The 23,141-nt window shown below is 44.0% G+C and overlaps 1 protein-coding gene across 1 annotated transcript in view; it reads right to left on the bottom strand.

The window, feature by feature from the left end:
- Positions 1 to 23,141, bottom strand: part of LOC126234319 (polypeptide N-acetylgalactosaminyltransferase 1-like) — a 402,153-nt gene that overhangs the window by 17,958 nt on the left and 361,054 nt on the right. The gene's annotated exons all lie outside the window — the stretch shown is intronic.

Genomic DNA, 23,141 nt, shown 5'->3' with positions numbered 1-23,141 from the left:
CTGTGCAAGCTTCTTCATCTCCCAGTACCTACTGCAACCTACATCCTTCTGAATCTGCTTAGTGTATTCATCTCTTGGTCTCCCTCTACGATTTTTACCCTCCACGCTGCCCTCCAATGCTAAATTTGTGATCCCTTGATGCCTCAAAACATGTCCTACCAACCGATCCCTTCTTCTAGTCAAGTTGTGCCACAAACTTCTCTTCTCCCCAATCCTATTCAATACCTCCTCATTAGTTACGTGATCTACCCATCTAATCTTCAGCATTCTTCTGTAGCATCACTTTCGAAAGCTTCTATTCTTCTCTTGTCTAAATTATTTATCGTCCATGTTTCACTTCAGTACATGACTACACTCCATACAAATACTTTCAGAAACGACTTCCTGACACTTAAATCTATACTCGATGTTAACAAATTTCTCTCCTTCAGAAACGATTTCCTTGCCATTACCAGACTACATTTTATATCCTCTCTACTTCGACCATCATCAGTTATTTTGCTCCCCAAATAGCAAAACTCCTTTGCTACTTTAAGTGTCTCATTTCCTAATCTAATTCCCTCAGCATCACCCGCCTTAATTCGACTACATTCCATTATCCTTGTTTTGCTTTTGTGGATGTTCATCTTATATCCTCCTTTCAAGACACTATCCATTCCGTTCAACTGCTCTTCCAAGTCCTTTGCTGTCTCTGACAGAATTACAATGTCATCGGCGAACCTCAAAGTTTTTATTTCTTCTCCATGGATTTTAAAAAGCTACTCCGAATTTTTCTTTTGTTTCCTTCACTACTTGCTCAATATACAGATTGAATAGCATCGGGGAGAGACTACAACCCTGTCTCACTCCCTTCCCAACCACTGCTTCCCTTTGATGTCCCTCGACTCTTATAACTGCCATCTGTTTTCTGTACAAATTGTAAATAGCTTTTCGCTCCATGTATTTTACCCCTGCCACCTTCAGAATCTGAAAGAGAGTATTCCAGTCAACATTGTCAAGAGCTTTCTCTAAGTCTACAAAAGCTAGAAACGTAGGATTGCCTTTCCTTAATCTACCTTCTAAGATAAGTCGTAGGGTCAGTATTGCCTCACGTGTTCCTATATTTCTACGGAATCCAAACTGATCTTCCCAGAGGGCGGTTTCTACTAGTTTTTCCATTCGTCTGTAAAGAATTCGCGTCAGTATTTTGCAGCCGTGACTTATTAAACTGATAGTTCGGTAATTTTCACATCTGTCAACACCTGCTTTCTTTGGGATTGGAATTATTATATTCTTCATGAAGTCTGAGAGTATTTCGCCTGTCTCATACATCTTGCTCACCAGATTGTAGAGTTTGGTCAGGACTGGCTCTCCCAAGGACGTCAGTAGTTCTAATGGAATGTTGTCTACTCCCGGAGCTTTGTTTCGACTCAGGTCTTTCAGTGTTCTGTCAAACTCTTCACGCAGTATCATATCTCCCATTTCATCTTCATCTACATCCTCTTCCATTTCCATAATATTGTCCTCAAATACATCGCCCTTGTATAGACCCTCTATATGCTCCTTCCACCTTTCTGCTTTCCCTTCTTTGCTTAGAACTGGGTTTCCACCTGAGCTCTTGATATTCATACAAGTAGTTCCCTTTTCTCCAAAGGTCTCTTTAATTTTCCTGCAGGCTGTATCTATATTACCCCTAGTGAGATAAGCCTCTACATCCTTACATTTGTCCTCTAGCCATCCCTGCTTAGCCATTTTGCACTTCCTGTCGATCTCATTTTTGAGACGTTTGTATTCCTTTTTGCCTGCTTCATTTACTGCATTTTTATATTTTCTCCTTCCATCAATTAAATCCAGTATTTCTTCTGTTACCCAAGGATTTCTACTAGCCTTGGTCTTTTTACCTACTAGGTCCACTTCTGCCTTCAACACTTCATCCCTCAAAGCTACCAATTCTTCTTCTACTGTATTTCTTTCCCCCATTCTTGTCAATTGTTCCCTCATGCTCTCCCTTAAACTCTGTACAACCTCTGGTTTAGTCAGTTTATCCAGGTCCCATCTCCTTAAATTCCCACCTTTTTGCAGTTTCTTCATTTTTAATCTACAGTTCATAACCAATAGATTGTGGTCAGAGCCCACATCTGCCCCTGGAAATGTCTTACAATTTAAAACCTGGTTCCTAAATCACTGTCTTACCATTATATAATCTATGTGAAACCTGTCAGTATCTCCAGGCTTCTTCCATGTATACAATCTTCTTTTATGATTCTTGAACCAAGTGTTAGCTACGATTAAGTTGAGCTCTGTGCAAGATTCTACCAGGTGGCTTTCTCTTTCGTTTCTTACCCCCAATTCATATTCACCTATTACGTTTCCTTCTCTCTCTACGTTTCCTTCTCTCTCAAGCTCAAGTTAGCGGGCAACAAAACAACATACACACTTCTGAAAGGACAACTCAGACGTAATCCATCAATAAGATAGAGAACAACAACATAAAGAGAACGACAGTAACCCGCTACTTGGACGTATACATGGATGAAAAACTGAACTTGCATGAACACATCAGATTAACAACAGAGAAGTGTCCTAATCATCATCATTTCATCCCCATCGACGCGCAAGTCGCCGAAGTGGCGTCAAATCGAAAAAGGTGCACCCGGCGAACGGTTTACCCGATGGGATGCCCTAGTCATACGACTTTTACATTATATTTTGTAGGACATACGGAGTGGCCATCTGTAGAAATTTATCCAGTGAGTGGAGGGACAAGATTCCAGAAGCACCATTGTTTAATATAACTGATTACCCGAGCCTGATAACATGTCGTGCACCAATAAAAAACTTTATAGGAAGTGCACAAATCTTACTGTATCTTACTAAACGTTTCCTAGTTATTCAATCAATGCATATTATAAAAATAGATGTGTGTACGGTTTTTTTTTCTCCACATCTCAACCACTGGGTCGATTTCAACCAAACTTGGTACACATTCGAGGGTTGTGACAAAAGTAATGACTGATTTTTTTATCTACCAAAGTTTTTATTTTTTTCAAACAACAATATTGTCGCATTCAAAGTAGTTTCCTTCGGCAGCTTTACACCAGCGGGGTTGTCGTTCCCAGCCTTAGTAACATCGCTGAAAGGCCTCAACTAATAGGGCCTTTAACATGCCAGTCATGTATAACCTCCAAACAGAAAAATATTTATATAATATTCACATTTAGTGTAACCTCCCGACAGAAAAATGTCGTTTAAGTTCCCAATAGAAAAATTTCGTTCCAATAATATAATTTCTAGTTTTATTGTGACCTTCCATTAAAGACTGACTGCATATCGAGATAAATAAGTTTTGACGTCAGCAGCGTTGCGTCATGACCCTGTGAAATCATCCTGAATAAACTGAAAAATTCTTATCTCACAGTGATGTCGCCGGATAACGCTATCTATATATCTGCACCTATAAGAAATTTTTGGCACAGCCTAGTGCAATGCTGGCCACTAGACTTTCATTTGTAGGGAAACAACTGATTTCCTTTCGCTTAATTAACGTGAGTATGCACAGGAAAAATTCGTGAAATCTTTAAACTCAGATTAATGACTGGCAAAAGTTTTCTTCAGAACAAAAGTTATTATTGAAACATTTTTGCAAGGAATTACATGGGACTTTAGCATTAGAATTGTGGTTAAATCAGTTGTGGCAGTTAACATATGTATGCGGCAACAAAGAACAGTATATATATATACATGGCTCAGGCGCCGCCATCGTTCTGCATGACCGGCCCAACACAAGTCAACCGCTGCACTGCCCTGTCCGAACTCCATAACTTAGTGCTCTGTGCGAGCTAAAAAACTCGATTGCTCTCTGCGAGCTACTAAACTGGACGTACTGCCAACACCGCTCTGATCTGCGATTCTAGTGTAGCATAGTTATTCCATATCGCAGGCAGCATGTGAGCAATCCATCGAAATTACGTCTGCTCAAATGCGCTAATGAATAGTAATGAACCCCTTACACACGTTCTTTTGAATGTTCACCAGAGTCCCAAAACGACGTCCTTTTAAGACACTTTTCAATTTCTGGAAAGGAAAAAAGTTAACAAGTACTCAGATCCGGTGAATAGGGAGGCTGTGGAACAACAGGAATTCCTTTTGAGGTAAAAAATTCCGCGGTGAAAGTGGTCTTGTGACATGGGGCGTTGTCATGACGCAGCATCCAGTTATCTGCAACGTCCGGTCTCACTAGATTCACCCTTTTCCTGAGCCTTTCAAGGACATCTTTTTAAAACATTTGGTTGCTCTCACAACAAGAGTGCAGACGTTCGACGTTCTCGTCGGTTTTTGAAGCTGAAGTCGCCTTGAGCAAGGCTCATCTTCACCGCGTTCTTGGCTTACCAAAAATGGTTTGTGCCAGTGGAAAACTTGTGCTCTTGATAAGGAATGTTCCCCTTAGGCCTATTTCAACTTTTTAAACGTCACACTCGCGGAATCTACATGCTTAACACGAAACTTGATTGCATATCTTTGCTCTAAATTCCGCTGGGCCATTTTCGTAACACAACAAAAACAGAACTTAACTAATGGCGCTCTCAAAAAATTACGTGAAGGCTGTACGCAGTTGAAACTCGGACTGACCATCTGGAAGGGATGAGCACACCAGTCTGTGGAGGTGGAACAACACAGCGTTGCCAGATCGATCACCGTGTTGTCAGTTTTTCTTTTCTCACACACTCGCATCCGTTAGTGTCAGGCAATGAACGCTTTCGAAGTAAGAACCACATACCTATCGTAATTTAAAAGATATGGCGTCATAAACACTGAGGTAGGTGAAAGAATGCTGCATCAAGTTTGAAGTTTTAATACATTTATTCTTTACTACTAAGACATTCCTACAACCAGTCAAATATATTCCTGACACCTTGCAGCATTTTTGACAGCTTTCAACTACAAAGCACAAATGACTGTAGGAGAAAACTACAGCCATTTATAGAGGTATAAGAAGCGTTGCCATAGAGCTGTTTACAGAATCGCATTGTACACACGCCAAGTAGCTGCGTTCAGGATATAAACTGTTTGGGATCCTGTTTCTTAATCTGTATACAGCACTTACACAATTGTACAGTATCTATCTTTCCTTGTAAGCCTGTTTCATAATTTCAAAGATGTTTTCAGGAATACATGGCAATGAAATTTTTTCGATACTTCACTGCAAATAATCTTTATTTATTGTTTTCGATTCTAGAAGAAAATTGGCAAAATGAATATCCGAACACTGCTGGGTTTGTCAGCTAATGTGTGTTGTACCTTAAGAAAGGTAAAGTTCCGCCTTCTGATCCTAGAAAGACCAGTCGGGCCGACCGACCACCGTGTCACCCTCTGCCAATGGCATCGCCCGCATCTCGTGGTCGTGCGGTAGCGTTCTCGCTTCCCACGCCCGGGTTCCCGGGTTCGATTCCCGGCGGGGTCAGGGATTTTCTCTGCCTCGTGATGGCTGGCTGTTGTGTGTTGTCCTTAGGTTAGTTAGGTTTAAATAGTTCTAGGGGACTGATGACCATAGATGTTAAGTCCCATAGTGCTCAGAGCCATTTGAACCATTTGGCATCACTGGATGTGGTATGTAGGGGCATGTGGTCAGCACACTGCTCCAAGGTCATGATCGAGTCCCTTTATCTTGGAAGTGCTACTGATTAGTCAAGCAGCTCCTCAGTTGGCCTCACAGGGCTGAGTGCACTCTGTTCGAATCCTCCCACCAACCAAAAATTCCTGGCAGTACCAGGAATCAAACTCAGGCTCTCACGTGGCACTCAGCCATGTGCTGACCACTCACCTATGAAGGCGGACTGTTATAGCTTAAAGTTAAGCATATTTCGCTAGTATAGCCACAATACACCTTTCTGTGTTATTAATATGACCACAGACGTAGGGAATCTTCGATGATAACAACTATCAGGTTGATCAGTAGAACCAATTCTTAACAGCTTAATTGCTGAACCAAAATAGTCTCGTTTCCCTGCTTTGGCTTGCAACTGTTTAGCCATGGCAGCTGGTCTATAGAAAAAAATGGTTCAAATGGCTCTGAGCACTATGGGACTTAACATCTGAGGTCATCAGTCCCCTAGAACTTAGAACTAACTAACCTTAGGACATCACACACATCCATTCCCGAGGCAGGATTCGCACCTGCGACCGTAGCGGTCGCGCCGTTCCAGACTGAAGCGCCTAGAACCTCTCGGCCCCTGCGGCCGGCAGTCTATAGAATTATCTTTATGGCCGGATGTTGCACTACATTGCAACCCATGTACGAGGGTCATTCAATAATTAATGCCCCACTTTTTTCTCAGAACATATTTATTGTTAAGTCAGAATTTGGTGACAATATACATCAACATGTCTTGCCCATGTCCTATTTTTCTACGTAGTCTCTATCACGTTTTACGGTCGTATGCCAACGTTGTGAAAGAGCATGTATTCCTTGCTGGTAAAAGCTCTTGTCCTGTAGGAGTAGCCATGTTTTCTCTGCACGACTGACACTCTCGTCATCTTCAAAGTGTGTTACCTGTAGGGAACCTTTAAGCAGCCCAAAGAGATGGAAGCCCAAGGGTGCCAGGTCTGGACTGTAGGGGAATAAGGCAATGATCTCCAACACAATTTGGCGATATGTTCCCAGGTTCTCAGACTTGTGTGTGGGCGTGCATTATCCTGTTGGAGCAAGATTTCTACTCGATTCTTGTCTGATCGACACTCCAGAAATGGTTCTTGAGTTTATTCAGAGTCTTCACATATGCCTCTGACAAGGGGAGGCCGCCAATTGTGAAATTCAGATTCGATGCATACTGCGCATAATAAAAGCTCATGGCCAGAGGTGTAATGTGGCAAAGCACCAAGATGCACTTCTCAGCCGTTGTCGAGAGAATCGACAGTTAAAAGAAACCGTTTCGGTAAAATACTCTCTACCATTTATAATTTTCTACAGCGTCGTGGCGCAGCGGTAAGCGCTCGGGTTCGTAATCCGAAGGTCGCCGGATCGAATCTCGCACCATACAACCCTTTTTTTTAGTATTTGTTTTATTGTGATTCATATATATAATTCCCGGCAATCAGTTGCAACAATTATGCATATAATAAGTTGTTGAAAGTCGTTTGTCGTGGAAAAACTGGCGACTTCGAACATCATCATGTTTTCCGCAAACAAAGTTGTATTTCACAAATGTTATTAATTGTCTTCATAATGTTAACCACGTATAGTTAACGGAAGACGTAGAAACGGTATTCGGAAACGAATACGTATAGCGTAAGTCAAATGTTCGAATAGAGACACCACGAACACAAATTTGCTGCGGCAGGTATGAAATATAAACTCCGTTACTCGCTCGTTACACTTGAAGGACAGGTGTTGAATGGGCCGAAACGAGCCGCCGCATAACAGCGTAGTTGCCTGCTAACTTCGAAAGAAGGTAGATGCGGTCCCTAGCACAACTTATAACATCGTCGAAAATCAATGCGGACGGGAGAGCTTTGGTACACCCTGTTAAAAAAACGGAAAAATTGAGGCGGTACAATTGGAGAGCGATCCGCCTTCACCAACATGCATAAGCAATTCATTAACAGTTTATATATATTTATATATATTTGAATTACAAAAAACTAATAATAAAAAAAATTGCAAGGCGCGAGATTCGATCCGGCGACCTTCGAATTACGAACCCGAGCGCTTACCGCTGCGCCACGACGCTGTAGAAAATTATAAATCGTAGAGAGTATTTCACCGCAACGGTTTCTTTTAACTGTCGATTTTCTCGACAACGGCTGAGAAGTGCATCTTGGTGCTTTGCCACATTACACCTCTGGCCATGAGCTTTTATTATGCGCAGTATGAATCGAATCTGAATTTCACAATTGGCGGCCTCCCCTTGTGAGTTGATTGTTGACCCTCTTGGCATCACATCCACGAGAATGACACCTGACAATCCAAGAAGACTGTTACAATGACTTTTCCGGCATAAGGGGTTGTCTTGAATTTCTTCTTTTGTGGCGAATGAGGATGATGCCATTCCATGGACTGCCTTTTTGTTTCTGGCACAAAGTGGTGCATCCAGCTTTTGTCCCCTGTAACTATCTGTGACAGAAAGGCCTCTCCGTGGGCCTCGAAACGCTCTAACAATTCAGATGAAATGGCCTTTCTTTGAATCTTGTGGTCCGCTGTGAGCATTCGTGGAACCCATCGTGAGCACCTCTTTGAATATCCGAGAGTCTCGACCATTGCAGACGCACTTCCGATGCTGACCGACAACTGTAGAGCCAGTTGTCGAGTTGTGATGCACCGATCGACACGAAAAATGGCATCCGCACGATTCAGCATGTCTCGAGCAGTGGCTGTGACAGGACGTCCCGAGCGTAGCTGATCATGGAGGTCTGTTTCTGCATTTCCTGAGGCTGTAACTTTCTTTGCTCATCGTGCAACTGTACTTCTATCAACTGCAGCATCGCCATTCATTGCACACATACGTTTATGGATGTTCGCCACGGTTTCTTTTTCTGCACGCAAGAATTCAATAACAGCAATTGTTCAAATGGCTCTGAGCACTATGGGACTTAACATCTATGGTCATCAGTCCCCTAGAACTTAGAACTACTTAAACCTAACTAACCTAAGGACGTCACACAACACCCAGTCATCACGAGGCAGAGAAAATCCCTGACCCCGCCGGGAATCGAACCCGGGAACCCGGGCGCGGGAAGCGAGAACGCTACCGCACGACCACGAGCTGCGGACCAATAACAGCACGCGGCTTGTAGTGTGAGTCGTATGTAGACGCCAGTTTGACGCTGTAGTACGGCTCTGCCATCTGCCAGAACGGTTCGAAAACTTCACCGGCGCACAGAACAAACATCAGATGTGATGCACCAATATTAAAGGCTTCTTAAAAAATGTGGGCCATCGCTTATTGAACGACCCTTGTGATAAAGCTACAGTGTTTCTCGCTGCTTTTGGCAATGCTAAATCAGAAATTGAGTAGAATCAGAGACAATCAGTTCTAGAAATAAGTGAGAATCCTGAAAGTAATGAAATCTACCACAGATTCCCGCTCCCCAATTCACCCTTAAGGACGCCTGTGAAAATAAATCAGGTTTTGTCTGACATAGAAAGCTAGTGTGAATCACACTACTGATTGCGCTAGAAGCACTTACAACCAAAGATGGCAATCTTCACTAGTTCCGTGCTCACTGTGAGTTTTCGTCTGAACAAACTAATTCTACAACTGTGCAACGTAATATTCGTAACGAGCATACAAAGGATCCTCCCAGTAGATCTACCATTTATGAACGACATACTTTTTTCGTTGAAACAAGGTGCTCGGTAAGCCACGAAAAATCCTCAGGTCGACCGCCTGTGTCTGACGATGTCGTAGAGCAAGTGGGGCAAAACTTTATTTATAGCACTACAAAGTCATCCCGGCGTTCTTGTCGTGAGCTGGGAGCCCTCATATGACTCTTTAGCGTGCATTAAGAAGACATTTGTATCTCAGATCGAAAAAATTAACAATGCTGCACAATCTAACAGACACTCATACTATTCATCTATATCTACGTGGATACTCTGTAAAACACATTTAAGTGCCTGGCAGAGGGTTCATCGAATCATCTTCACAATTCTCTATTATTCCAATCTCGTGTAGCGCGCGCAAAGAATGAACACCTGTATCTTTCCGTACGAGCTCTGATTTCCCTTATTTTATCGTGGTGATCGTTCCGCCTTATGTAGGTCGGTGTCAACAAAATATTTTCGCATTCGAAGGAGAAAGTTGGTTATTGGAATTTCGTGAGAAGATTCCGTCGCAACGAAAAACGCCTTTCTTTTAATGATTTCCAGCCCAAATCGTGCATCATTTCTGTGACACTCTCTCCCATATTTCGCGATAATACAAAACGTGCTGCCTTTCTTTGAACTTTTTCGATGTACTCCGTCAGTCCCATCTGGTAAGGATCCCACACCGCGTAGCAGTATTCTAAAAGAGGACGGACAAACGTAGTGTAGGCAGTCTCCTTAGTAGGTCTGTTAAATTTTCTAAGTGTCCTGCCAATAAAACGCAGTCTTTGGTTAGCCTTCCCCACAACATTTTCTATTTGTTCCTTCTAATTTAAGTTGTTCGTAATTGTAATACCTAGGTATTTAGTTGAATTTACGGCTTTTAGATTAGACTGATTTATCGTGTAACATTGCTAGCAATGACTTTTGTGGAAACCTAACTTTGATTGGATAAAGACGAATTTTCATTGAAAACAATTCGTTACTCATGTATTTTCTTCCTCGCGTGCACTCCGTGCCCGATTTGGGCCGAGTCTGTAGTTTTCGTATCCAGTTCATAGCCCTCGGTGGACTCAGATACAGAAACGTTTAGTTGTTCAGCTTTCTCCTTTGCCGCACGTTGATGCCGATCCGGTAGTTTTCATATCTGTCTAGTTACTTATTATAAGTAAGCTGAAGGTGGGGGGGAAGGGAAGGGAAGGGATTACTGATGTCAGCTGCATCGGGACATTACGCGGAATCAGCGGCGACAAGTGAAAACATGTATTGGACCAGGATTCGAACCCGGAATCGCCTGCTAACTAGGCAGGTGCGCTAACATTGTGTCACGGATGGTTATCACAACAGCGTGGACTAACTTGCAAATGCCTCACGGCCGACCCACATTGCCACCGAGCGCTACTTGCCCACAGTCCCTGTGCGTTTCCTCCGTGCTCGCTACTTTTGACATTCCCGCAGGAGGTCGGATGTACTTGTGCATCCGCACTGAAGAAGGTGGATCCGTTGCCCATCCAGGCGAGTCAGTGATATGAATGCGTGGTGTCTGTTCTTTCGGATATGTCCAAAAGAACAGACATCACGCATTCATATACGGTACGCACTTATTCTCAGTGGAGCAAGTCGTTAGCGACACGGAGTAACGAATACTTAAGTCACTCTCCACGTTTTGCTTTCCGCATGGAATTCGTGTCCAATTCGGATGGAGTCGGCATTATTCGCAGGGCTGCAGTCACAACGCCATCGACATCGGGGTATTACCCCGACGCCCAACATCGGCTCTTGTCAAACCAGTACGTGTGTGTTCTCTGTGCAACATTTTTCAACACCCGGAAGGACACGTTTCCGGCGATGGCCAGCAGAGTTCAGATCAGTTTGTATTATTCTTCGGTCGAATCGGGCGACGACTCCACACGCAATACAAGGACTGTGAGAAATGTTTAAGTCTGGTACAAGAAAGAAGGAATCTGAGGCATCCTGCGGAAGAGAAGTATAGTAACAGGGAAACATCTCGGAATCTAAGGTCTGAAATCGTCACCTTATGGGAAACCACACGTCTGAACAACTTAAAAAAACAATAATGATAATAATTTATTGTACGTTACCTTATGTTACATTAAGCACGCTCTGTGACAGCCTAGCCATTTCAGCTTCACGTATATACTTAATGCAGCATGCCCTCTCCAACATTGACAAAAGCTATATCGGAAATTTTGGGCGTAGATAACAACCTAAAAGATTACGTATTCAAGTGCGAAAGGTGGCGTAACTGAATTTTGACGCATAAATACGAATCATCATCAATGTATATTATTTCTCAGTGATGTTATCTGTCGGTACGCCGTATCTTCCGTGTTACATAATCCATATTAATGACAGACATCGTTAAGAAACTTTATTTAGAATGCATTCTTAAATAGTCATTGTACAAAGTGCCATCTGTTGACAATCTATTTAACTAACATTTACGACAGCTGTTAAAGCTGTTCAGATTCTTTACGCAAGCGTAGTCAGTTGCTCGATATCGATCATACAGGTCGATGTAAAGAATTTAGAATGCGCCATCTATTGACAATCTAATTTCGCTGTTATGCGCAACAGCGGTAGGAGTTGTTTACTTTCTTTAGCAAGCTTTGTGTACTGCGCAAATAGACTGAATTACATCAACATTCATCATTACAGCTAAATACCGTTTACTTCTATTAACTTCTTTTATTTAAATTTTAACTCGTCATTACTCTACAGCGTCTACAACGTTACACTACACTTCTCCTAATCTCAATACCATTATTCTGCACCCAAATTCCTGAGCACTGTTACTGTAATTATGGTAGTTTTATAACCACCATATTCAATGCCAGCAGATATCGATGAACTGGATGTTTCGCAATTCTATTCGACGCAGATTCTATGTCCAACAGCGATGATTGTACTACAGTTAATGAATATATCATTTCAAATTTGTTACCTGAAGAGGCAATGGTTTACCTCTGTTCTAGCTCTGTGCAACTTGAAGAAATAAATACATTCAGTACTATCTGTAGAACTTTTGAACTCTTTAAATCCGTCCACTTTACCACCTTATCATTTGCTTTTAAAGAAAAATGATAGTATTATGTTACTTTGAAACCTTGATCTAATGTGGCATTAATTAGTGCTGTAAGATTAGTGGTACCTCACTTAAGCGAGATTATCATTACTGCTAAATTCATTGACTGTGCTTGTACCCCACATTAACCTCACACCTTCTGATTCAACCATGCCTTTCCAAATGATACGACAAAATTCCCAATAAAAATAGCCTTCGCTATGACCATTAACAAGGCATAACGTCAGACACTTCAAATAGCAGTATTGTATTTTTTACCGTAACCTGTTTCTTTGCATGTACAGTTAGATTTTGTTTTTCTCGAGCTCACCTGTTCACTGTCATTTGTGTTTGTGCTAAAGACATATACAGCCAAAAATGACAAATGATGATCACATTGTAATTGCTAACATCCTTTTCAAGGAAGTTTTGTAAAATAAGGAAGTTTAAAAAATAAAATTAATCTGACAAAGACAATATTTGCTTCTTTATGTTTTCCAATTAACCATACTGTACATAATGATGTCGATTTTTCATAATGAGACTAATGTAAGTTTCTGATATTCAAAATATAATACCTTTTATTAATAAATACTTGCATTTACTTATTTCTCGAATACTATATTACCTATCAGTGACTGATCAAGATAGAATGCGAATTGTTTGCAGGGGTCAACTATTATTACTTCTTACTGGTGGTTTTGTGTCAGTAGGGTGGTGATTATGTTATATATGGTTTGCAAATGCAGTGTATGTGTATCCATTGGTCAGTGCTTCAGGTAATAAGCGTACCTTCTTTTAAAGTTTATATTTGTCTTTCAAACATATACTGAATGACAGTTTTTGAAGGTTAATTGATATGTTTTGTGAATCTCTTTGAAGTAGTGCAAAATGTTTGTAATCTTGCTTTTCAGCGTCACCACGAATCGTCTTGTATACACAACAGAACATTTCTCTCTTTATCTCATATATTCGTAGAAGTTGTCACAGAAAACGCTGGAGCATTGATGACATCTTACACGTTAGTCGACCGCAGCCGGCGCCCCGCTCACACTATGAGGTGCATTCAAGTTCTAAGGCCTCCGATTTTTTTTCTAATTAACTACTCACCCGAAATCGATGAAACTGGCGTTACTTCTCGACGTAATCGCCCTGCAGATGTACACATTTTTCACAACGCTGACGCCATGATTCCATGGCAGCGGCGAAGGCTTCTTTAGGAGTCTGTTTTGACCACTGGAAAATCGCTGAGGCAATAGCAGCATGGCTGGTGAATGTGCGGCCATGGAGAGTGTCTTTCATTGTTGGAAAAAGCCAAAAGTCACTAGGAGCCAGGTCAGGTGAGTGGGGAGCATGAGGAATCACTTCAAAGTTGTTATCATGAAGAAACTGTTGCGTAACGTTAGCTCGATGTGTGGGTGCATTGTCTTGGTGAAACAGCACACGCGCAGCCCTTCCCGGACGTTTTTGTTGCAGTGCAGGAAGGAATTTGTTCTTCAAAACATTTTCGTAGAATGCACCTGTTACCGTAGTGCCCTTTGGAACGCAATGGGTATGGATTACGCCCTCGCTGTCCCAGAACATGGACACCATCATTTTTTCAACACTGGCGGTTACCTGAAATTTTTTTGGTGACGTTGAATCTGTGTGCTTCCATTGAGCTGACTGGCGCTTTGTTTCTGGATTGAAAAATGGCATCCACGTCTCATCCGTTGTCACAACCGACGAAAAGAAAGTCCCATTTGTGCTGTCGTTGTGCGTCAACATTGCTTGGCAAAATGCCACACGGGCAGCCGTGTGGTCGTCCGTCAGCATTCGTGGCACCCACCTGGATGACACTTTTCGCATTTTCAGGTCGTCATGAAGGATTGTGTGCACAGAACCCACAGAAATGCCAACTCTGGAGGCGATCTGTTCAACAGTCATTCGGCGATCCCACAAAACAATTCTCTCCACTTTCTCGATCATGTCGTCAGACCGGCTTGTGCGAGCCCGAGGTTGTTTCGGTTTGTTGTAACATGATGTTCTGCCTTCATTAAACTGTCAACCCACAAACGCACTTTCGACACATCCATAACTCCATCACCACATGTCTCCTTCAACTGTTGATGAATTTCAATTGGTTTCACACCACGCAAATTCAGAAAACGAATGATTGCACGCTGTTCAAGTAAGGAAAACGTCGCCACTTTAAGTATTTAAAACAGTTCTCATTCTCGCCGCTGGCGGTAAAATTCCATCTGTCGTACGGTGCTGCCATCTCTGGGATGTATTGACAATGAACGCGGCCTCATTTTAACACAATGCGCATGTTTCTATCTCTTTCCAGTCCGGAGAAAAAAATCGGAGGCCTTAGAACTTGAATACACCTCGTAGGAGATGGCACATTCAAATCTCCCGCCGGGCGAGATGGCTCTTCCACTAGTCGCTTTCGCCGATGGAAGGCGTTAACATGCATGCCAGCAGGGGACGCTCAATACACATGATCTCGCTGCCTGCTACTCTGATAGGCCGGCGCGTCTTTTTAAGCAGCCGCTCTCAGAGCTTTCCCCAAAACTCAGCGAATCACAAGACTCTTAGCAACCTTAGCATGGAAGACTGCACTGAATGAAAATACATCGATGTAGCATGTCGCTACTAAGCATTACTGCGCGTCAGAGACTTATCCGATTGTGTAAGCATTCAAAACTGTTTGTGTGAAGAACATTAATCTCACTGTATGTAACTCAGCACCACAGAAGTAACTACAGCATTTCAAATGTATGTACACTGCCTGACAATTACTAAGGAAGAACTGACACCTGTTAAGTCCGTGTCCTACGTGCGCTACAGAAGGCAGCGACCTAGATACGCGACACTCCTGCGGCAAGCAGCAACATCGGGCGAAAACCTTGGGTGTCCTGCGTGCGATCGGCCATGACGCGCTACAAGATGGCTGCTAGAGCCAACCAGCTGTTTCTGTAAAACGGCGTCCTTAACCTGTAGAATACTGTAGCTGGAAAGTAAGGCTACAGAATTAGGTTTACTTAAGAAAACAAAACGAAAAGGAATGCTGTGCATGTAATTTACAAAGGGAGGAATCTCCATGGAGAATTTCATAAGTGTCGCCAACTGCGAAGATCACCAAACAAATTCTTCGAATACACGTGAATGAGCAGAGGAGCATTCGACTATCTCATCAATAAATTAAATACGAATGTTTTTTTACGTGATCAAGAACTTTTAACAGCCAATAAATGCGGAGGAATGACTAACGACGCTAAATACAATCATAAGAGCACAGATTGACACCAGTGAGCAATAGCTAGCTGTGGTGTAGGGGTTGCGTATGCAGATCATAAATATGCATGAAGAAAAGGAACTGAGTTCGATTTCCGCCTGTTTTCTTATTTTTACTGACTCGGTTACGATTCTACACTCCTGGAAATTGAAATAAAAACACCGTGAATTCATTGTCCCAGGAAGGGGAAACTTTATTGACACATTCCTGGGGTCAGATACATCACATGATCACACTGACAGAACCACAGGCACATAGACACAGGCAACAGAGCATGCACAATGTCGGCACTAGTACAGTGTATATCCACCTTTCGCAGCAATGCAGGCTGCTATTCTCCCATGGAGACGATCGTAGAGATGCTGGATGTAGTCCTGTGGAACGGCTTGCCATGCCATTTCCACCTGGCGCCTCAGTTGGACCAGCGTTCGTGCTGGACGTGCAGACCGCGTGAGACGACGCTTCATCCAGTCCCAAACATGCTCAATGGGGGACAGATCCGGAGATCTTGCTGGCCAGGTTAGTTGACTTACACCTTCTAGAACACGTTGGGTGGCACGGGATACATGCGGACGTGCATTGTCCTGTTGGAACAGCAAGTTCCCTTGCCGGTCTAGGAATGGTAGAACGATGGGTTCGATGACGGTTTGGATGTACCATGCACTATTCAGTGTCCCCTCGACGATCACCAGTGGTGTACGGCCAGTGTAGGAGATCGCTCCCCACACCAGGCCAGTGTAGGAGATCGCTCCCCACACCATGATGCCGGGTGTTGGCCCTGTGTGCCCAGGAAGGGGAAACTTTATTGACACATTCCTGGGGTCGTATGCAGTCCTGATTGTGGCGCTCACCTGCACGGCGCCAAACACGCATACGACCATCATTGGCACCAAGGCAGAAGCGACTCTCATCGCTGAAGACGACACGTCTCCATTCGTCCCTCCATTCACGCCTGTCGCGACACCACTGGAGGCGGGCTGCACGATGTTGGGGCGTGAGCGGAAGACGGCCTAACGGTGTGCGGGACCGTAGCCCAGCTTCATGGAGACGGTTGCGAATGGTCCTCGCCGATACCCCAGGAGCAACAGTGTCCCTAATTTGCTGGGAAGTGGCGGTGCGGTCCCCTACGGCACTGCGTAGGATCCTACGGTCTTGGCGTGCATCCGTGCGTCGCTGCGGTCCGGTCCCAGGTCGACGGGCACGTGCACCTTCCGCCGACCACTGGCGACAACATCGATGTACTGTGGAGACCTCACGCCCCACGTGTTGAGCAATTCGGCGGTACGTCCACCCGGCCTCCCGCATGCCCACTATACGCCCTCGCTCAAAGTTCGTCAACTGCACATACGGTTCACGTCCACGCTGTCGCGGCATGCTACCAGTGTTAAAGACTGCGATGGAGCTCCGTATGCCACGGCAAACTGGCTGACACTGACGGCGGCGGTGCACAAATGCTGCGCAGCTAGCGCCATTCGACGGCCAACACCGCGGTTCCTGGTGTGTCCGCTGTGCCGTGCGTGTGATCATTGCTTGTACAGCCCTCTCGCAGTGTCCGGAGCAAGTATGGTGGGTCTGACACACCGGTGTCAATGTGTTCTTTTTTCCATTTCCAGGAGTGTATATACTAAGTTTTATGTATACTGTTTAAACTGCATCGCTAAGAATATTTTTAATGTCTTGCCAAAGAACTTGATCTTCACACTGTCCCAGTATATCACACAAATCTAATTCCTAATAAATTAAATGAACCATGAAATTTTACAGATATTTGATGTTGCGAACGTAAATCATCAGCAGTCAGTGTACAGGCCAAGTGTTTCAATTACTCTAAATAGTTTGTAAAAGTAAAGCTTACAAAATTTTTGGATAAAAAGTCAAACGTTTTGTGTAATGATTTGTCTAAAACTATGAAATAAAAAATATTAGGGAAACGTTTGGTGCACCTCATTTTCTGTTCATGATTTCCAACATCATTCAAAGGCACGTAGAACGTTTCTCCGATCTACTTATTTCTTTTACACAAATAATTTCATAAAATATTTGACTAATTTTTTCCATTTTTGAATTTCAAGTTTTATTCAGAAAGCATGATGTCACTGACTCCTCGTTTGCCTACCCAATTTACTTGATTCGAAGGAAGCCTTTTTGACATTTAAATGCCGCACCAGTGTATCTTTTTATGTGCAAAATACCTAGGTCTTGAACAGATGAGATTTTTTACACTTCATTTACAACAGCTTTTCGTGAAATATTTCAATTTTTCGTCAGCTTATTAATTAAGTTTTCGTTCATTATCCTGATTACTTTCAAGCTGTTAAATATTTTCATGCCAAACTAGACCTCATGCTGGTCACTTTGATACCCCGTTTACCTGTTTCTCTCCCTTTGTTTGGCTATGAAAATTTGGACAAAACCTCATGGTGTAAGTTATAGTGAGTCTTGTTTTCGCTCTGCTCACGCGTTTACGAAAACGTATCGAGTGTCAATCATATGATAAAATAGTCCTTTCTGCGTGCTGTCATTTCCAAAATTCGTCTTTTCGATATCGTGAACTTTTTTACGACCACTCGATTCCCGAAGCGTAGGGAAGGTTCGGACGCGCCTCGAGCGACCCGTCCGCGGATATAACAAACAATGTCTCAAGAATGAAAAGAGATATCATTCCGATCTCAACTTTAGATACAATTTAGATATATTGGTTACATTTCATACGCAATAATGTATTGCCTTAAATAAACTATACGGAAAGTCAACACAATGTGATTTAGCCTCTGCAAATTCTTAAAAATTTCGTGCAGCCATGTACTCAATTTCGTGCAGCATAGTAACTATGACGAATAACGAAAATAAATTCTGACCTTTGTAATTTAAGGGTATGAAGCTATAGGATGCGGAAGAATCAAATTTTTTCACCAAATAGTTTTCTTAAAATCGGATGTTAAGTAATTCATAGCTGCCGTCGCGCCCGCTCCACTGCTTTGCCAAGAAGACACGTGGCTGTCGCTCTGTGTCGCGCATGCTGCAGTGACAAAACTCATACACGTTTGAATACAAACGTCGCCAGTTTCAGCGGGGGACAGGCAGCGCCACAGATGTAGCTCACGTAGGACATTTCAACAACTACACCAGCGGTTGTGTTTTGTCGTCTGAAGCTGTTGCGCGCTGTCGCTCGCTTCTGTCGATCACGTAGGACACGGCCTAATTAACAACTGCCTGTTGCTATCGAACAACCGACAATTGCTACGGAGCAGCCTACAGTTGTTACAAAACATCCGACCAATGATAGAAGGAAATATGGGGTGCGGGACGTTTTAATTGCAGCAAATCTTGTGCATGAAAGCTCCGCACTTACGATCGTGGACGAGTAGGTGGACAGCTCGAAACCAAAGTCACAGTAGTGGGGGTGTTCAAAAATACGATCTCGCGATTAAAAAAGGCAGCTAAAGGCGAAAATGCTACGTGAAAGCATGGTGATGACTGTAGGTGGGCCACCATACGTCAAGAGGATCGATTTGTAGCCCTAGTAGACAAAAGGAACAGAGATCTCACTCTTGGGCAGATCACTGCAGACCTCGCAAATGCTACCGGTACACGTGTCTCTGCCAGAACATTTTCATGGCTATTAAATTGGGCTGGTTTCTATGCTCAGAAACCTGTTAAATGCATCCCACTTAAACCACGCCATCCTCAAGAAAGAGTTCTTTGGTGAAGTGAGCACTCTGCAGTCAGCAACAGTGGCCCAGAGTGATGTTCTCCGACGAATCCCTCTTCACTGTGGCAAGTGATTCTGGCCACCAGTTAGTGTGGGGAGAGAGGGCAACATGCTACATACCACAGAATGTCCATGGACATCATAAGTATGGCCCAGGTGCTATGGCGTAGACAGGCATTATGCACAATGTTCGAACACTGCTCCACATCTTTGTGCGAGGTACCATTACAGCACAGAGGTATTGCGAGGAGATCATCCTGGATCATGTAGATCTCTTTATGAGTGCGGTAGGTCCCGCCATTCTGTTTATGGATGTCAGAGTCCACACATTCGCGACCGCTGAGGTATCAGAGACACTGGAAAGTGAAGATGTTGAATGTATGGTATGGCCTGCATATACCCGGGACCTAAACCCTATATAGCTTGCCTCGGACGATCTTCTCAGATTTCTAAACCAACACGCCCTCCCCAAACTGTGCAAGAATTAAAAACCGCCTTGACAGAGGAGTGGGACAATACCCACGAAGGACTCCTCAAGAGTTTGGTAGCCAGCATGAATAACAAGTGCTAAATTTGCATTAGTGCCTGAGGAGGGCATATTTCTTACTGAGAGTCCGATATCGTCCTTTATGTTGGACTTCTGATCAGTGTAAAAAAAAAAACTTTGTGTCTGTTATCCTGCTTTCTCATGTACTGAAATCTGTACCATTTTTAGTTATAAATATACCGCTCCACCTCTATTACGTATGTTCTGTGTTGTCCATCATTGCCTGTGAATATTCCTGTCCAGCAATGTGTCTGTTCCTTAGCAACTGTCAAGCAGTGTATATCTCATTTATTAAGTGCATATGTAGTAAATAACCTTTTTGTAGGTGTCTGGTTGTCTTTATTGGCTTCCTCAACGACCGACGATCACATCAAAAGCTACACTCCAGCACTCATCTCCAAGCACAGAGCGTTGTGGCATTCGTCCCGCCCAAGAAGGTTAGAACAGGTCCCGCCAAAAACTGGTGACAAGGTACAGAGAGTAGAACTGACGAAGGAGATCGGATACGCTGTGACCAACCTGTCTAGCGATCATTTTGGTTCCACTGTGACCGCAACCTTATCCGTTCTTGTCACACGCTAGAGTTGCTGCCGTACTTGACAGGCCATGGCGTTAAATAGGAGGTTTCACACGCTATGGTCAGTGGCCAGAATGCTGCTACTGCCTTCCAGCGACCACATGTAGCACTACCTTGCCATTGCAGAGGCCGACTGCCACATGCCAGAATTGCTGTGACTGCCTGTAGTGACCTATGTTAGGCAGTGGCGTGGAGATTCAATTTGGAATTACTTCAATATGACAACGAGTTTAACTGTTGGAACTTCAGCTGTTAGCATTAATGCCAGTGCAGCCATGGTGACTTTATCAGTACCAAGAAAGAAATCTTATTTAGGGAAGAGATACCACTCAAAATGGGGCATTCACGGTTACACCCCCAACTTGATCGGTTAGGAAAACAGCATTTGTTTAATGCTTGCCTCAGTAAAGATGTTCAGCAATGAAAGTAACGATTAACAAATAATTAATGTTTTGGAATGAATATTTGTTTTGACAGTACTGAATAATATGGGAGGATAGTCTTTACTTTTACTGGGACTGCCTAGATTCAGTGAGACCCACTACTGTAGCCAATGATGTGCTGACAACAAGAGTCATCGCCGAGTAGCACTGATTGTAACAAAGTATGACTATCTAACCGTCACTCGCCAATTTTGGTAGGCAGCCTCGCCATCCAGAACCTACATTTCAGTATATGGATACAGAAGACATTGCTGCTCACATGTAGGCATACCTCTACTCACTACACAGCAAGTGGCTCAGAGGTTACCATAGAAGCAGCACCATTGGACGCTTGATGTATGGAAACAGCCGCATGGGCTGTTATTTTGCAGTACACATTGAAAGAACTCGTGCAGAATACGGTGGCTTTGACGTAGAAACGCATATTTGTCGCGAGCGTTGGATAAGCCCAAATCATCCTTCTGAACGGGTGGCCGCTTAATTTGACTGTCGTCTATCGACCTGCACACTTTGATTGTTCTCGTTGCTGTCTCGTTACTACACAGCATGGCACCACAGTCCTCGAGCAATGTAGATGGAAGGAAAGTTCTCCACAATCAGGCATGTGTAATTAATTATATGCAATGCCATTAAATTTATGTCAGAGGCGGCAAACGAAGAAACAAAAACCTCATTTGTGCCTGAGAAGGATGTTTTTTTTTTTTTTTTTTTTTTTTTTTGGGGTGGTTTAAGGGCGCTCAACTACTGAGGTCATTAGCGCCCAGTCACAATTGTTAGAGCACATAGAATCTAGTAAAACTCAAGGGGGGGGGGGACACCAGAAAGTTCTAACAAAGATGCAGATAAAATAAGTGAAGGAGTTAGATGTCTTTGGACAAGCCAGTCAAAGTAATGAAACGAAGAACACGAGCAGCTGCTCGAGCGTCATCAGCTAAAATATCCTGTAAAGTAGATGGCAGAGACAGGACAACACGAGATTGACTAAAACGGGGACACGACAATAAAACATGGCGCACTGTTAATGCATGACCACAAGGGCACTGCGGGGCTGGGTCACCGGAGAGCAGGTAGCGGTGGCTAAACCGGCAATGCCCAATCCGCAACCTGGTCAGAAGGACCTCTTCTCACCGAGATGGTCGGGAGGAGGTTGTCCAAGCAGTTGGGAACGGTTTTACTGCCCGGAGCTTGTTTCCTTGAAGTGATGACCAAGTATCCCACCACAAAGACACAAGCCTCTTACAAACAACCCACTAATGTCAGATGACGGGACACAATGGGAGGCTGGCCGAGGCAGGAGGACTGCAGCCTTGGCTGCAGCATCAGCAGCCTCATTCCCAGGCACTCCTACATGGCCGGGAACCCACAGAAAGCTGACAGGAGAGCCATCAGCAGCAGAAGAATGGAGGGACTGCTGGATCCGTTGCACCAAGGGATGGACCGGATATGGAGCTCCAAGGCTCTGAAGAGCACTGAGTGAATCAGAGCAGAGTACATACGATGAATGGCGGTGGCGGCGGGCATACTGAACGGCCTGATGGAGAGCAAAAAGCTCGGCCATAAAGCTGGAACACTGGTCGATGTGCCGGTATTTAAAGGTGCCGGCCCCGACGACAAAGGCACAGCCGACACCATCGTCAGTTTTGGAGCCATCAGTGTAAATAAAGGTGTGACTGGCAAGTCGCGCACGAAGTTCGACAAACCGTGAGCAATACACTGCAGCCGGAGTACCCTCCTTCAGGAGCGAGCTGAGGTCGAGATAAATATGAACTGGAGCCTGGAGCCACGGTGGTGTCGGGCTCTCACCCTCTCGGAAGGTGGTAGGGAGGGCAAAATCCAATTGTCGAAGGAGGCGACGAAAGCGGACTCCAGGGGGCAGCAGGGCAGACACATACTACCCATACTGACGGTCGAGAGAATCGGCGAAGAAGGACTGATAAGAGGGGTGGTCGGGCATTGACAACAGCCGGCAGGCATACCGACAAAGCAGTACGTCGCGCCGGTAGGTCAATGGTAATTCGGCAGCTTCAGCATAAAGACTCTCGACGGGACTAGTGTAGAATGCTCCGTTCACAAGACATAACCCCCAATGGTGGATGGAGTTGAGACGGCGTAAGAAGGATGGCCGAGCAGACGAGTAGACGAGGCTCCCATAATCCAGCTTTGATCGGACTATGGACCGATACAAGTGAAGCAGGACAATGCGATCCGCTCCCCAAG

This window comes from Schistocerca nitens, chromosome 2 (assembly GCF_023898315.1).
Source record: "Schistocerca nitens isolate TAMUIC-IGC-003100 chromosome 2, iqSchNite1.1, whole genome shotgun sequence".
Classification (NCBI taxonomy): domain Eukaryota; kingdom Metazoa; phylum Arthropoda; class Insecta; order Orthoptera; family Acrididae; genus Schistocerca; species Schistocerca nitens.
The sequence above is the reverse complement of the archived record's forward strand: the minus strand, read 5'-3'. Positions and strand labels throughout refer to the sequence as shown.